General features: G+C 40.1%; 1 pseudogene; it reads right to left on the reverse strand.

Moving 5' to 3' along the window:
- Positions 1-7,603: 7,603 nt before the first annotated feature.
- LOC141508451 (enolase-like) lies at positions 7,604-8,860 on the reverse strand (annotated as a pseudogene).
- Positions 8,861-16,111: the final 7,251 nt, after the last annotated feature.

The following is a 16,111-nucleotide window of genomic DNA, read 5'->3' on the forward strand; positions in this document are numbered from 1 at the left end:
ATATTTCTTCCCTTAAATATACCAAGTTCTTGGCTCCAGATCTTCTCCCTCCCCCCAGAGTTCCCCAAATTTAGTTTCTGGGGATCTTTCAAGTCATCCTTTTCCACCCCAGCTCTTAGGGAGCCCAGAAGGCCTGTGCAGACCCTATAACCTAAACAGTTACTGCCCTGTCTCTACCAACCTGTCTCATCATTAGCCCTAGGAATTGCCCCACCTCTAGACCACTGGTCACTTTTGTTATTCAAAGCAAACTAAAACAGGAAAAGTCCCAATCAGCTAAAATCTGTTAACCCACTCACTCACTGTGTGTATGTGTGTGTGTGTGTGTGTGTGTGTGTGTGTGTGTGTGTGTGTGTGTGTCTGAATGTGTTCCTTTAAATATCCCCTTGGCAAACTTTCCATGCTCTAGGGCTAGAGCCTTATGACAAAGTCACTCCCCCTCCCCACTCTCTACAGGTCAAATGAACTCCAGCAACAAACTCAGCTCCCTACAACTGGGCTATCCACAAACCTGGCTCTTAGAAGTCTGGAGTCTGTGTCCCCCTGAGCTGGTGTCTCTAGAAGCCTCAGAATTCTGACCTTCCTCCAGAAATTGATGGGAAGAGAACCAACCCAGGTTGGATGCTTTATCTATCAAATACTAAGCATTTATCCAGCCCTTGCTGTATGCTTCATTTATTGTGTCCTACTCTCTGGGGTTACAAAGAAAGATAGACAAGCACTGACCTCCAGAAGCTTATATTCTAATGGAGGAGACATGTAAATGAAAAGATAGCCATAAGATCTGTGTGGTAATATGCATATTCGTGAATGTATATATCCACACATATTATTTGTATGTATGTGTTTATATGCATATATATACATATATAAGAGAGAAAGAAAAAAGAAAAAGGGGAAGTGAGAGAAGTAGGAGAGAAGAGAGAGGAAAAAGAGAGAAAGAAAAGAGGGAAAGAGAGACAGAGAGAGAGAGATCTGAGTTTGAATTTTGCCTCTGTCACTACCTATAGGACTTTCCATAAACACACACACACACACACACACACACACACACACACACACACACACCCCTGAGGGTATGTATAGATATAGAATAGATTATATGTATACCAATATCTCTCTGCTATCTATCCCTGAGGGATACTGAGGAGGGGAAGTCATGATTCCCAAAGGAAGTACAATGATATGTCATTCTTTGTGGATCATTATTTATCCTTCCCAGTCCCCCAGGCTCCTTCATTTGAGCCAATATGACCCTTTATCCACCTCACTGTTCTTTCCTGTGAAACATTTTTCCCTCCTCCATTGGGAGGGATAGTTGGAAGGCTATCCTACTCTTGGCCAGTTGTCGGCCACTCACTTGTCTGGCCAGCCAACTCCAAAGTCATTGGCTTTTGATAGGAAGGGGCTGGTCCATGGGGTTGCCTTGTTCTGTTCAGCCCCAGGATTCCAGGAATGATGGTTGCCTCTGAACAAGGACTTGCAAGGCTGTATGATGGAGGGGTTGCCTTTCCCCCCAACAATCTTACCTACCTCTTTGCCTCTCAGGGATTGTTCTTTCTGGTAATTTACTTGCAAAACATTTGGCCATTAACACCCAAAGTAAAGTAGATTGTAGGTCACAGGCTATTAAAAAATAAACCATCTGGGCTCTCCATAGACTTGTTTAACTGCTGATTTGGAAAGGAGGGAAAATCCAGTATGTATGTTCCTGTCTGTGCTCACACATGCGCAGGCATGTGCTTGCAGATGATACAGTGAGCTCCAGACTGAATGGTCTCTCCTTTAATGTCAAGAGCCCACTACTAAAAAAAAGCACAATGAATCTTCTCTTAGATGAAATGAGTTAGAGTTCTAACCTCTTCCACTTACTATCTATGGGACCTTCCTTGAACAACCTTCCTGTTGGCCTCAGTTTGCTCATTTTTAAGATAAGGAGACTGGGCTAGCTCGTCTCTGATATCAATCCCCTTTTCTAAACTCTACCCCCTCCCAACAATCCTAACATCACCAACTCCTATGTTTACTTTTATGAGAGGCTTCAACTAGCAAGTGAACCCTTTGCCCTTGGTTTGCCTAGTTCCTATTAAAATGTAGATCTCCTTTAGGAAAAAAGTCATATAACTTTACAATTATTTTCCATTTAGTATAACTTTATATTTTATTTTACTTCTAAAGTTGCTGACTTGATAAGAAAAGATGCTTTTTCCACTAACTAGATGGTCTTCATGCATTGTTGGGACCACCTATTCTCTCCTCTACTGAAAAAAATGTCATCATTCAGTGGTCAACCTTCTTGTGATGACCCTCTTTAGATTCAGAGAATCTTCTCCTTTGTTGAGAGACAAGGATCTTCTTGAGAGTAAAGGAAATTAGAATTTTGACATAATGATTAAGCAATATGAGGAGCAGAGAAGGAATTGGGTAATGTTCACTTCAAAAAAAGACAGTGGATGTATGATAACTATCTTAAAGTATGTGAAGGGTCTCATTGAAGGCATCTGACAGCTTCATGGAAAATATCATGCTTTTTACCATAGGAGCAAACACACAACCCTGCTTCACTCCATTAGTGACTGGGAAAGTGTAAGAGCAGATCCTTTAACCAGAACCCATATAAGCATGGCATCATGAAACTGGAATACAACATTGATAAAATTCTTTGGGCAATCCATAGGATCTTCCACAAGCCCTCACAACTGACAGTAAAAATGGACTTGGTCAGATTGATGAAAGTTGTATACAGTCCTTTGTATTGCTCTTGGTATTTCTCCTGGAGTTGTTGGACAGCAAATACTAATACCATTCCATTGCCCTTTCTAAAGCTACAATGGCTTTTTTAAAAATAGAAGATCAATCAATTAAAGGAGGAATCTGGCAAGATTTACAGGTCAACCCTAAGCATTAATTTTTTTATTAATTAATATGTTCAATTCTTCATTTTCAAAGAGGCTCAATAACATCATGATGTTAGGGTAGTGGTACAATGACTTTAGCTTTGGTTGGTCAATCCAATATGAGTTTAGAATGCTTTATCGCAGGTCTGGTACAAGTAGTCCTTTGGGCTGAAGATATCTCTGGATTTATACAGCACATTTCCTTTGCAATCTTGTAATTCTACATTGCTCATAGACTGCCTCCTTTGATGAGAGCATACAATGCTGGGAGGGTTGTGTGCCACTATCTCCTATGTCTCACAATCGATTCCAAAGCATATTGAAATCTCCACTTAGTTGAAATGAGTTAGAAGTCTACCTCTTCCATTTACTATCTATAGGAACTTCCTTAAATAAATTACTTCACTCCTGTGGGCCTCAGCTCATTTTTAAAATAAGAAAGCTGGGCTTTGACTAAAGATTAAGAGAGAGACCCCCCCCTTCCCCAACACCCTCCCACTCTGACGTCACAGAACTGTTTGTTTCCTTTTCCTTTTTAGAGATAGACAACTATTTGACTTGAAAAGGCTACAAACCAAGACTAAAGTGGAGGGAGTGTTGGTGTATGACTTTTTATTTACAGATGAATGTGCCTCTGAAGCTGAGATGCAATAAAGTATGGATCGATTTAGTGCCTCTTATACTAATTTTGGACTAATAATTAACACCAAGAAAACAGGTTCTTCACTAGCCAGCACCACCCATCCCTCTGGGGAACCATTGATTATAATAACCGAAGAAATTTTGAATATTGTGTCCAAGTTCACTTACCTTGGCAGTATACTTTCCACACTTTCTATACACATAGATGAGGAGTTTGATGCACACATTGACACAGTTAGCTCAGTGTTTGGGAAGCTCTGAAGGAAAGTATGGGAGAGAAGAGGCATAAGTTTTCTACCAAACTGAGAGTCTATAGGATTGTTGTGCTGATCTCATTATAGTATGCCTGTGAAACCTGGACAGTCTACCAGTGCCATGCCAGGAAACTGAATTACTTCCATTTGAATTGTCTTTCTCTCTCTTTATAATTTTCCCCCAATCTTGCTTACATAATAAAATAACTTTTTTTTTAAATTAAAGGCAATAGTCTTTGGTCTTTGTTCAAATTCCACAATTCTTTCTCTGGATACAGATGGCATTCTCCATTGCAGATACCCCCAAATTGCGTCTGATTGTTACACTGATGGAATGAGCAAGTCCATCAAGGTTGATCATCACCCCCATGTTGCTGTTAGGGTGTACAGTGTTCTTCTGGTTCTGCTCATCTCACTCAGCATCAGTTCATGCAAATCCTTCCATGGCCAAAATGTTTTAATGCCAAACATATGTTTGCTAAAAGGTTATTTTACGGAGAACTCAAATAAGGCAAGTACTCACATGGTGGTCAAAAGAAGCAGAACAAGGATATTCTCAAGGTCTCTCTGAAAAACTTTGGAATCAACTGTGAGACATAGGAGATAGTGATACCCACTCCCCAGCATGGTAATGCCCACATCAAATGAGGCAGTCTATGAAAAAAGTAGAATCACAGCAATGCAAAAGAAATGTATTGTATGAATCCAGAGACATCTTCAGCTCAAATAAACCAATGGACTACTTGTATCAGACCTGTGATAAAGCATTCTAAACTCATTTTAGATTGATGAACCAAAGCCAAACTCGCCATACTTTTACCCCAACTTATGTCATTTGAAAATGATGAAAAAATATATTAATTAATAAAAATTAATAAATGTCTAGGGCTGATCTGTAAAATAATGATTAAGTTCAGCAACAATTGATAAATGTGTGTTTAGAAATAGTATGAGATAGAAGAAAGGGATCTACCTCTTAAATCAGAGGACCTGAGTTCAAATTTTTCCATTGTCACTTATGTTCTCTGGGCATTGGTTTACTTATCTGTAAAATGAATAGGTTAGAGTAGATAACCTCTAAACTTTCTCCTTCCTCTACATTTTTTATTCTAAGTTGCAAAATAGATAAATTTGGACATAGATTCAAGGGGAAAACCAAAAGCAAACAAAACCTTTCTATTAATGAGAACTGTCCAAAAATAGACTGAGTCTGCATAGGTGCTCTGGATTCTCTTCTCCCATGGCCATTTTCTCTGGAGGTTGCCATAGGGATTCCTTTTCAGGTAGGGGTTGGACCATATGACCCCTGGAAGTCCTGTGACTCAATACATTTCATACTCAGCCTTTATATCTTAACCTTGCCAAAGCTTCTGCCAGGCTGGCATGGCCTTCAGGAAAACAAAGAATTTGTTTTGTTTTGTTTTTGGTCTTTGTTTTTCTCATAGGAACTCATGAAACAATTTACTAAGGTGTGGAGAGGTTGTAATCTACATTACAAGATGGAATGTTCACCCCTGGGAGATCACGGATCCTTGGAGCATCGAAGAAAACAAGTTTCCTGGTTAGATTTGGTCTTGGTTCTATCATCCAGAGTATTTGATATTTGCCTTGGTTTCTTGTTACTGCCAGATTTGACAAATATGTCTCAGAGGGGTCATCCATCTAAAAACTGGAAGGGATATAAAAGGCCAACTAGTCCCCCTGATTTTTCTTATTTTACAAAAGACAAAACTGAGCCCCAAAGAGTTTAAATTGCTTTTTTTCTGATCACACTGGTAGGAAGTAGCAGAGTCAAGAGAACTGAGAACTTGAGAGAAATAGAGCTAGCTTGGTTTCCCCCAGGCTAGATCTAGGCTCTTGTACCCACTCCTCCCTGTTCCATTTTGCTAGACAATAAAAATTAATGATTTTTCTTGATGACTAGATAATCCAAATTGAATCCAAGCAAAAGGGAGCCTGTGGAGATCATGCAATGCCAACATTCAGATACCCCAAGGAGACTGAGTTTCAGGTCTGGTTTATGAGACTATAGAGAATAGGTAGAATCCTGGGTTCTGTGCCAACTCACATTGGTAGTGGGAGTTTTCTCATACAATTCTTTATCCCATTGAAATTATTGGTCTAATCTCTAGTTCTGATGCTTTATTCCTTTGATGGAATGTAAGCTCCAAGAGGTCAGGCTCTCTCTCATTATTATCTTTGGATACCCAGTTCTTAGCATAGGGTCTGACCTTCTGAAGTGGAGAGTGGATGAGAAATCCAGACTTACTTGGAAAGATCATTCAGATTATAAAACATTGTGTATTAGTGAGGTGTTCACTGAACTGGCATCACTGGCATCATGTAGAGGCAAGGGATGATGGAATAGAAATTTCTACATTTAAAGTGAATATAGAGGGCGAGAGGGAATTCCTACATGGATACAGAGGGTTATTTCCAAACTGGTTTCTGTTTAGGAAAAGAAAATAAAGCCACATTGAAAGCATAGAGACCCTGGAGTCCTAAGTTGGAGTCAGTCAGACTAGTCCTGATTTCAAATCCTATTTCAGGCACATACTAATTCTATGATTTGACTGCTCTTAGCCTCAATTTCCTCTTTTGTAAAATGGAGATAATAATAGTACAACATTGTTGTGAGGAACAAATGAGAAATATTTTTCTTTGTAATCCTTTGATATATATGTTAGCTGTTGCTCTGATGATTCCCCCAAAATAACAGTTTGGGGTGCTAATGTAGATCAAATCATCATGAATTTTAGCTTCCTACTCCCTTCTGTAAAGTTCTTTGTGGAATTCCTGATAGGGATACATGCTTAAAACCTCAAAATATTCTGTTGTTGTTGGTTAGTTGTATTCAACTCTTTGTGACTCTGTTTGAAGTTTCTTTTTTTTGGCAAAGATATGAGAGTGATTCGCCATTTCCTTCTCCAGCTCATTTTACAGATGAGAAAACTGAGGTAAAAAGGGTTAAGTGATTTTCCCAGGGTCATATAGCTGGTAAGTGTCTGAGGTAGGAAGAGAACTAGGGAAGATGAGTCTTTCAGACTCTGGGCTGGGTTTGTATCTCCTGTACCACCCAGCTTCTCCCCAGTTTATTATAATTGTTGGGATGGTCTTATAGTAAGAATAAAATAAATCTCCCTATAACTTCTACTTGTTTATGATACAATAAGACACATGAGAAGTTTTTCTTCTTTTCTATATTATAGCTCCAAAAACTCTTTGAAGACAGAAATCCTTCTATCTGTCCACTTCCTCAAACCCCAACCCAATAGACCAATTCATCTTTCCTCCTGGTAAAACTTTCCTATTCCTTAGGCTTTTCCATTCAAGGCATAGCCTCCAATTTTCTCATTCTCTCAGGAGTCACTGATGTATCAATATCCCTTTTAAAATGCAGTATCCAACTTTTTTCCTTCTTTGCAGAGGTGAGACTAATAGTTGTATACGTTGCTAAAATATTGGTATATCGTTTGATTTTTTTTTTGGATTACTGAATACTTTTATTCTGCACATAGAAGCCACTAAAGGATCTGGCCCATGGGCTTGTTGGGGGGCTGCATCACAAGTATATGACTCTGCACATCAACACTGGGGGTGGGGGTGAGAACAGATCATTCTACCCAGTCACAAGATGAGGTCTTCCAAAAAAGGACCAAATGATCAGGTACCAGAAGCAGTGAGAACACAGAAAGGAGGAAGAGAGCGGGGTGGAGTTATGTAGCGCTGAGCCCCCATCCCCAAAACAAAACTGCTCTACTACTTGGTGCTGCCCATTCTTTGGAGGACTTCTACTGTGGTGACTGTCACCTACCAGCTCTGAGTCTTCATGGTCATGGAGCTTACTTGGCGCGAGGGGTTTCTGAAGCTCCTTCCAGTGAATTTAGCCTTGCTGCCCAGTTCTTCCTCAATTCTGAGAATTTGGTTATACTTGGCCAAACGCTCAGATAGGCAGGGGGCCCCAGTCTTGATCTGCCCAGTGCAGAGACCCACCACCAGGTCTGCAATGAAGATATTTTCAGTTTCTCCAAAACGATGGAAAACCATTACTCCCCACCCATTGGACTGGGCCAGCTTGCACGCCTGGAGAGATTCCGTCACAAAGCCAATCTGGTTCACTTTGAGTAGGAGGCAATTGTAAGCTTTCTCATTCACAGCCTTTTCAATGTGCTTGGGATTGGTCACTGTGGGATCATCCCCTACAACCTGGATGCCTGCAGTTTCAGTAAAATTTTTCCAAGGTTCCCAATCATCCTGGTCAAAGGGATTTTCAATAGACACCACTGGATAGTCCCGGATGAAGCTCTTGTAAAGGTCCCCAAGCTCAGCAGGTGAGATGAATCTGCTGGGATCATCAGGAGACTTGAAGTCCAAGTCATATTTCCCAGACCAGAAGAATTCAGAGGCAGCAACATCCATGCCAATTACAACCATGTCAGGATAGCCAGCCTTGCCAATCACTTCCTTCAGCAGCTCCAGAGCTTCTTTATTCTCCAGGATGTTAGGAGCAAAGCCACCTTCATCTCCTACATTGGTGGCACCCTGCCCATATTTCTTCTTAATCACATTCTTCAGGTTGTGGTAGATCTCAGCTCCAATGCGCATGGCCTCCTTGAAGTTTGATGCTCCAACAGGGAGGAGCATGAACTCTTGCACTGCTAGCTTGTTACCAGCATGGGAGCCACCATTGATCACATTGAAGGCCGGAACTGGCAGGATGACTTCTTCATTGCCTGCAAGATCAGCAATATGGCAGAAAAAGGAGACACCTTTCTCTGCAGCCCCAGCCTTACAAACAGCCAGAGACACTCTCAATATAGCATTTGCTCCAAATTTAGATTTATTCTCAGAGCCATCCATCTCTATCATCAATTTGTCAATCTTCTCCTGCTCCACAACATTCAATTTCTTGCTAATCAGGGTCGGGGCAATAGTTTTATTGATGTGCTCAACCGCTTTTGAGACACCTTTCCCCATATAGCAGGTCTTATCATTGTCTCAGAGCTCCAGGGCTTCTTGGATGCCAGTAGAAGCCCCACTGGGCACAGCAGCTCTGAAGAGACCTTTTGAATGGTGGGGTTTCCATGAGAGTCAAAGATCTCTCTTGCAATGATCTTCAAAATCAACATGCTGAATTTCTGGTTGGGGCTGGCTCTGCGGGATTCAGAGGAGAGAGGCAGAGGCCATTTGATTTTGCTGAATACATTTTTCCTTCTTTTTTTTGCAAGGCAATTGGGGTTTAGTGATTTGCCCAGGGTCACACAGCTAGCAAGTGTCAAATATCTTAATCTAGATTTGAACTCAGATCCTTCTGACTCCAGGAGGACTCCTGTGCCACCTGGTTGTCCCCTTCTCTTTGTTTGAAAAGGATGGTTCATTGGGTAAGAGGCAAAGACAGAGAAATATATTGGGATATGTTATAAAAATAAATTCTTTTTAGACATTTTTAAAAAAGTAATGCTCAGAATCGAATAGTATTTTGCATAGGTATTCTAAGTAGGACAGAAGAAAACAAGGATATTTCTTCTAGGATTCTTTGAATGTAATCTACTGTTAGCACGATGGCTAGAGGACCAGGTCTGGAGATAGGAAGACCTGAACCCAGCCCTAAACATTTTCCTAACTGTGTGATCCTGAGAAAATCACTCTGTATGGCTCGTTATCTCATCTATAAAATGAACCGGAGAAGGCAATGACAAACCACTGGTCCCCTTGCCAAAAAAAACCCAAGTGGGGTCACAAAGAATCAGAAAGGACTGAAGAACAACAAAACATAGTAGATACTATATAAATGCTTATTTCCTTTCCTCTAAATATAACACTCTTTTTTTCATGCTAAAGAGATCACATTTGAGCTTCTTTTCCATGAAAACCTCAGGCTCCTTTCCATATAAATGACTTTCCCTTATCCTTTATGTCTTCTGTTGATTTTGTGAATCAAAATCTTGGACTTTACATTTATTCTTCCTAATTCCTAACTTAACTGGCAAGGCAATGAGTTGGGTTCCCTCTTTAAATAGCCACAATCATCACCAATACCACCCAACAGCCTACAATGGTAGGACTAGTTGAGAGACAAGTATATTAAAGAACTAAGTAATCCATTGCTTCCATTTTTTTTAATTTCTCAACTTCCCCCTGCCCCCAATTGTTTGATGTTGTCTTGATTTGTTTGCGCAATTGGGGAGATGTAGGTGACAAAAAACATATTCTTTTTGCAAAGGTAGAGAATGTCTATGACTAATGAGGAAGGTTTGAAGAGAGCAGGGGGTGTTTAATCTGGAGAAGAGAAAACAAAGGGAATATGACAGCTATCTTCAATTAATAAAAGAACTGTCATAAGGAAGAAAGAATAGACTTGCTCATCTTTTCCCCAGAGGATCAGATAGTGGGATAATGGGGAGCAGCTGCAGAGAGGCATATTTCAGGTAGATGGAAGGCAAAATTTTATAAGAATCCTGGTTGTTCCAATGGGGATTTAGGCTGTCTTTGGAGAGAAGGACTTCTCCCTCTCCATTAGAAGTATTTGAAGGAATGGTAGTTTGCTGAAAATGTTCTACCAGGGATTGCAGTTCAGATTTCCTATTTCTTGAATTTTGTGCTTTTATCTCTACAAATAGGAAACCCATCTTGGAATGGGAAGGGGAACAGTCAATATTGGCATCAAAAAAGTTTACTGGGTTCCAGGTGCTATAATAAATTATAAGATTACAGATACAAAAGCAATTCAGTTTTTGTCCTAAGGGATCTTACTTTCTAATGTGTGAGACACTATTTATCCACTGTGGGACAGTTGGCAAATTCTTGTGCTACAACAGGATGAATGGCAAAACTCATTGGGTTGGAAGGTAACTGACTATTCAATGTCTTAAAATGAGATTATTTTCAGTGGGTCATGTGTTACATGCAATATATTTGTGCTGTAGAGATTCAGGAGAGAGATTCCTGTGGTTTGGAGTAGTCTGGGAAAACATTCTGGAGAAGGTGGGACTTGAAGTCAGCCTGGAAGGGTAACTGGGATCTTGAGAATTAGAGAATGGGGGTAACAGATATTGTAGCTGGGAAGGATAGTGTAGACTAAAAGAAATGCCAATTTCATAAGGATCTTAGAGATCACTGACTTCATAGATCCTCAACTGCAAGGGACTTCAGAGACCATCTGGTTCAATACTCATATTTTACAGATGAGGAAACTAAGGCTTAAGAAGTTTAAGTTATTTCCCCAATGTCTCCCAAGGAGCAAGTGCCTAACTCAGGATTTCAACACATAAACTACTATTCTTGAAACAGCATCATTTCCACTGTTCTATACAATTCAAATTCATCATTTTTACAGATGGGAAACTGAGGTCAAAGAGAAAATTAACCTGACCACAGTCTATACAGAGACCCAGTGGCTTCCACAGACTCTCATAGGAAGGCATTCTTTTGTTTTGTGAGCCCCTGAACCCATTTGCAGTTGGCACATATTTTACCTCCCCTCCCCTCCCCCCCCCAGCTTTCAGCTGTTCCCCATAATTAAGCTTTTGGGCCTCAGGTCAAATACCACAACATGTTGGCTCCCTTAAATGCCCATTTCACAGCCAAGAAGTCAGAGGGTAAATCTCTAATGAAGGCTTCTCTGCTCTGTGTGTGGTTTCACACTTCCTTCCTTACCTCACTGCCCTCAATTGCTTTCTACAGTAGAATGTACAGAAGGAAAGTGGCAATAGGACTTGGAACGGTTGGTGCTAAGCAAATACAGGTGGGTTCTACTTGAAAAAAGACAACTGAGACTTATCAAACCTAATGGGTGATTATTTGCTCTACAAAAATATTCTTCACTCCTCAAAATGAGCCTTCCTTTAAAGTCCTTCGTTTCTCACTTTCCTCTTTTTATTGGAGATTTGGAAGGTGCCAATGGGTGTGAAAAGTGACCTGCTCTATCAAACAGTATTTGCTGTGCCCCTTGTCCTTTCTTTACAATTTTTTTAAAAAAATTTCTCCTAAAGAGGAAAATCTCACTTGATAACTGCTCAGAAATGCCTGTGATAGAAATTGAATGGTATCATAAACACTGAAAAAGAAAAGAAACTTGCTGGGTGCTTAAGATAATTTGTAGGAATCTGACTTCCTCCTCACTTTTCAGATAGGCATCAATATGTGTCAGTGGAGAGAGACAGAAGGATAGAGTCACATTGAGTCCCCCAATGTGTGACTTTGGGTAAGTCCCTTCTCTCTCTCTGGTTCTTGGTTCCTCTTCTGTAGAGTGACTAGATCCAAGGTATTGGACTAGATCCAAGAGGTCAAACATGCTTCCTGGGAGCTCCAAATACTCCCATATATGGTCCAAATTAGAAAGTATATAATTGGAAAATATTTAACTAAAGGAGTATGAATATAATAAAACAATACTAAATCGATATGCTCTCTCAGGGATCCTCAGTTTTGGATTTTGCCCCCATTTCTATCTAAACTTGACATCACTGAACTAGTTGATTCCTAAGTTTCTCTCCCATACAAATTCAGATTCTTCTGAACAAAGAGATAGGAATGAGTGAAGCTATGGCTTCCTCTTATAACTTAGAGAAAGAAGAAAAAGAGGGGACAGATAAGTAGGCACCCATGCATTTAGGCTGATGCTGAGGTGGGTAGCATGCATTATTATCCATCTTACTCTGTAACTGGAACAGAGTAAATACTACATAATGTAAGGTAATTATTATTATCATCCATAAGATGGAGTTTTTGAGTTTCACAGAGGTCTTCAATATTTCAGAGTTTTCTTTAAAATGTTATTGTTACTGTAGAACATATTCTTCTGGTTCTGATCATTTCATTATGCATCAATTCATAGAACTCTTCCCAGATTTCTTTGAAACCATTCCTTTGATTTTTCTGCCATAATTTTGCACAGTCAAATGATGGACATTCCCTTAGTTCTGACTGACACTACAAAGAAGAATTTTGTTTGTATGAGTCCTTTTCTTCTGCCTCTTCTTTCTTTTGGGATCTGAAACTATAATTCGATCAGCCTTTTCGTGACTATTGAAAAGGACATGTAAATTGAGGTCTCTCTGAGTCCACCCACCAGTTTCTGTGTCTTCCAAAACCAAATTTTGATCTCTGACCACAACCTTCTAGATGTGCTGGAAGTTCCTGGAGGGTAAGGTCTGCCTCACTTTTGGATTTGTAACCAAGATATGGAGCGAAATAAGAAGCACTAATCAATGGTTTTTCAACCATTTTTATTCTTGCAGTTTGTCATTCATTCATTCAGGAGCAACTAGGTGGTGCAATGGAGAGAGAGCATCAGAGTCAAGAAGACTGAGTTCAGCTCCAATCTCAGACACTTATTTGGTTTGTGCCTGGTCAAGTCACTGAACTCCTATTTACCTTAGTTTATCTGTAAATTTGGGATAATATCTGCATCTACCACTGGGAGTTCTTGTGAGAATATAGCAAGATACTAGTAAATCACTTAGTGTAGTTCCTGGAACAGAGTAAATACTATATAAATGTAAGGTAATTCTTATTATTATCATTCAGCTATTCATTTGATTAGCCTATGATCATGTCAGTCACTATGCCAAGCACTTGTGATACAAAAACAAAAGATAGAAATCAAATCCTGCCTTCAAGGAGCTTATATTCTATTTGGGCTTGGAAAGCTACTAAATACAAATAAATAAATAAATAAATACACCAAAAATTCAAAATGATGTTTAGGCAATTAACTGGAAGACCACTAACAACTTTTGAGGAAGCCAATTTAGACTTGGCAACATGAAAGATTTCCCAATAAAGATGCCCCATACCACAGCACTCCAGAAGGGGAATAGGAATGAGCTGTCTCAGGAGTTTATGGGTTTTCCTTTCCTAGAAGAAGCAATAGCTTAATGGAGAGACTGAAGGAGGCAGAGTTGCACTGAGCTCCAGACCTGTGTGACTTTAGGCAGGTCACTTCTCTCCCTGGTTCTTGGTTCATCTTCTGTAAATTGATTAGATCCAAGGCATTGGACTAAATCCAAGATGTCAAAAATGCTTCCAGGGAGCCCCCAATACTCCCAAATATGTCCCCAAACTAGAAAACATATAATTGGAAAATATTTAAAGGAGTATGAATATAATAAAACATAACTGATATCCCATTTTAATACTAAATCAATGTACTCTCTCAGGGATATTATTAATATTTACTATCCTTTGGGTTATTAAAAAGGGGATTCTTTTCACCTATATCAATATCGTACCTAAGCCTCTGCAATGAAGAGATGCTCTGGTAGCCCAAAGTCAAAGACAAAGGCAGAGCAATTCCAAATGTGCCCTCTATTCTAGCCCAACCACTCCATTGGCCCCCTTGGCTTCCAGCCAAGTGTGTTTATGAAGAGACACACGGTGGAGCAGGGAAAATTCTGCTATAATTAAGAGATTTAATGATGGCTTGGCCCAATATTGGGGATTGGTTAGGTCTCTCATTACACATTTTAACAAGCATGTTTCTTCATGGCAGGGCCCTGGATCTCAGTGGTTGCTTACCATACCATGTGTGACTTTGATTCCAAGGAATTTTATGAGGCTGCAGATTAAGAATGCACATAAAACCTACAGAAGAAGCCAACTTGTGTGTGTGTGTGTATGTGTGTGTGTGTGTGTGTGTGTGTGTGTGCGCGCGTGTGTATACATGTCCACTTGTAAGTGTGTGACTAAAGCATCTCTGTGTGTCCAAGGTCCCCTCAATGTCTGTATGAGTTGGGGGACATGTTCGTATATTTCTTTGAATGGCCAAGTGTTTCTCTGGGTCCTGCATGCATACCGGGACATGCCACTGTAGGTGAAAATGTATTGCCTCTGTCAGAATGCAGGCTCCAGAGACTTTTTGCTTTGCATTGTATTGCTAGTCTTGTGTTATATTGTACATGATTTACTTCCTGCCATATGATGGGTACTAGTTGAATTAAACTGAATTTAGTTCATATATCGTGACTTGATTTGATTTCTATGTGGGCCTGGGCAAGAATCTAAGAATGCAGAATCTCATAATTGAAAGGGACTCCAAAGTCCATTTAGTGAAAGATGGTACTAAACTCTAATCCCTTCCCAACAAGTAGCACTCCCAACAAGTGATCCTTCAGTTTTTGCTTGGAGATCCCCAATGAAGGGGAATCCATTGTCTCCTATTTTGGAATAGCTCTCCTTGATAGAAAGCTCTTCCCCTTCCCCAATTTTCTCTTCTCTAGTCCAAATATTTCCAATTTCTTCCATCAGTTTTCATATGGCCTGAACTCAAGGACATTTATCATGTTGTTTGCCTTCCTCTGAATGTTCTGCAACTTATCCATGTAAACCAGATACTGTTATTCATTAAGTAACTTCGCATAAAAACATTCCCCAGTCCTTTCTCCTGATCCTCAAGTTATCAAGAGTCCCTGGAATGATCCAGAAGACACTTTTCCCAGGATGGGGCTTGGTGTCAGTGGACCTTGATATGCTGCTATAAAAAGAGGTAGGATCCTATTAGAGCATGGACTATTATAAGGCGACCTCCATCAAAGAGGATGTCTTGACTCTGGTCAACAGTTCTTTCATTTTAAGTCATATTCCATACTTGACTCTCTCAGGATCATGGAGCCTTAGACAATGAATGGATTCCAGAGATCATCTAGTTCTGCCCCATACCACAACAAGGAAATGTCAATAGACCCTTGAGAGTTTTGGTAGTGTTTTTCCATTAGTACTGGCAGCACACTAATGGTTCTTGAGAAATCAGAATCAAATTCCAAGATATCTCACAGAATGTAGGACCACCTTAGCCCAGCTTCCTGAAACATGGCTCTATGAGTCCTCATGGGGAGGAGGGAGAGGAAACAACTCTTCCTTTCTTTCCTTTCCCTGAAGCTTTTGGAAAATGAACACGATCTTCTCCTCCCTTATTTATCTTTACAGTCCTCTAATTTCCAAGGCAGCCCCAAATGTCTACTCAAACATGTATTTAACACAGTTGTGGACTCTCTGCCTTGGTAAATCTAGTATTTACAAGATTGAGGAAAAATCACATTCTCCCCAGGGGGCAGTTAGAGTCAAGCACACTTGTGTCCAAAACTAATTCACTGCCAAGAAACTTTCAGATGAGTGAGATTTGCAATTGGAAGAATCTGGATGAATGAAGAACGGGATCTGCGGGAAACCATGCTGCTCTATCTGCTCTTGAAGCTAGTATCCATGGAATATGGGGTGTCTGCAGAGGCTCACGGGCTTCAGATTCAAAGCCAATTTGCAAAGACCTTTATTTGCTGGCTCCTAGAAACAGTTAATTGGCCAAATGATGGGTAGATGCTG

The sequence above is a fragment of the Macrotis lagotis genome, chromosome 1 (assembly GCF_037893015.1).
Source record: "Macrotis lagotis isolate mMagLag1 chromosome 1, bilby.v1.9.chrom.fasta, whole genome shotgun sequence".
In the NCBI taxonomy this organism is placed as follows: Eukaryota; Metazoa; Chordata; class Mammalia; order Peramelemorphia; family Peramelidae; genus Macrotis; species Macrotis lagotis.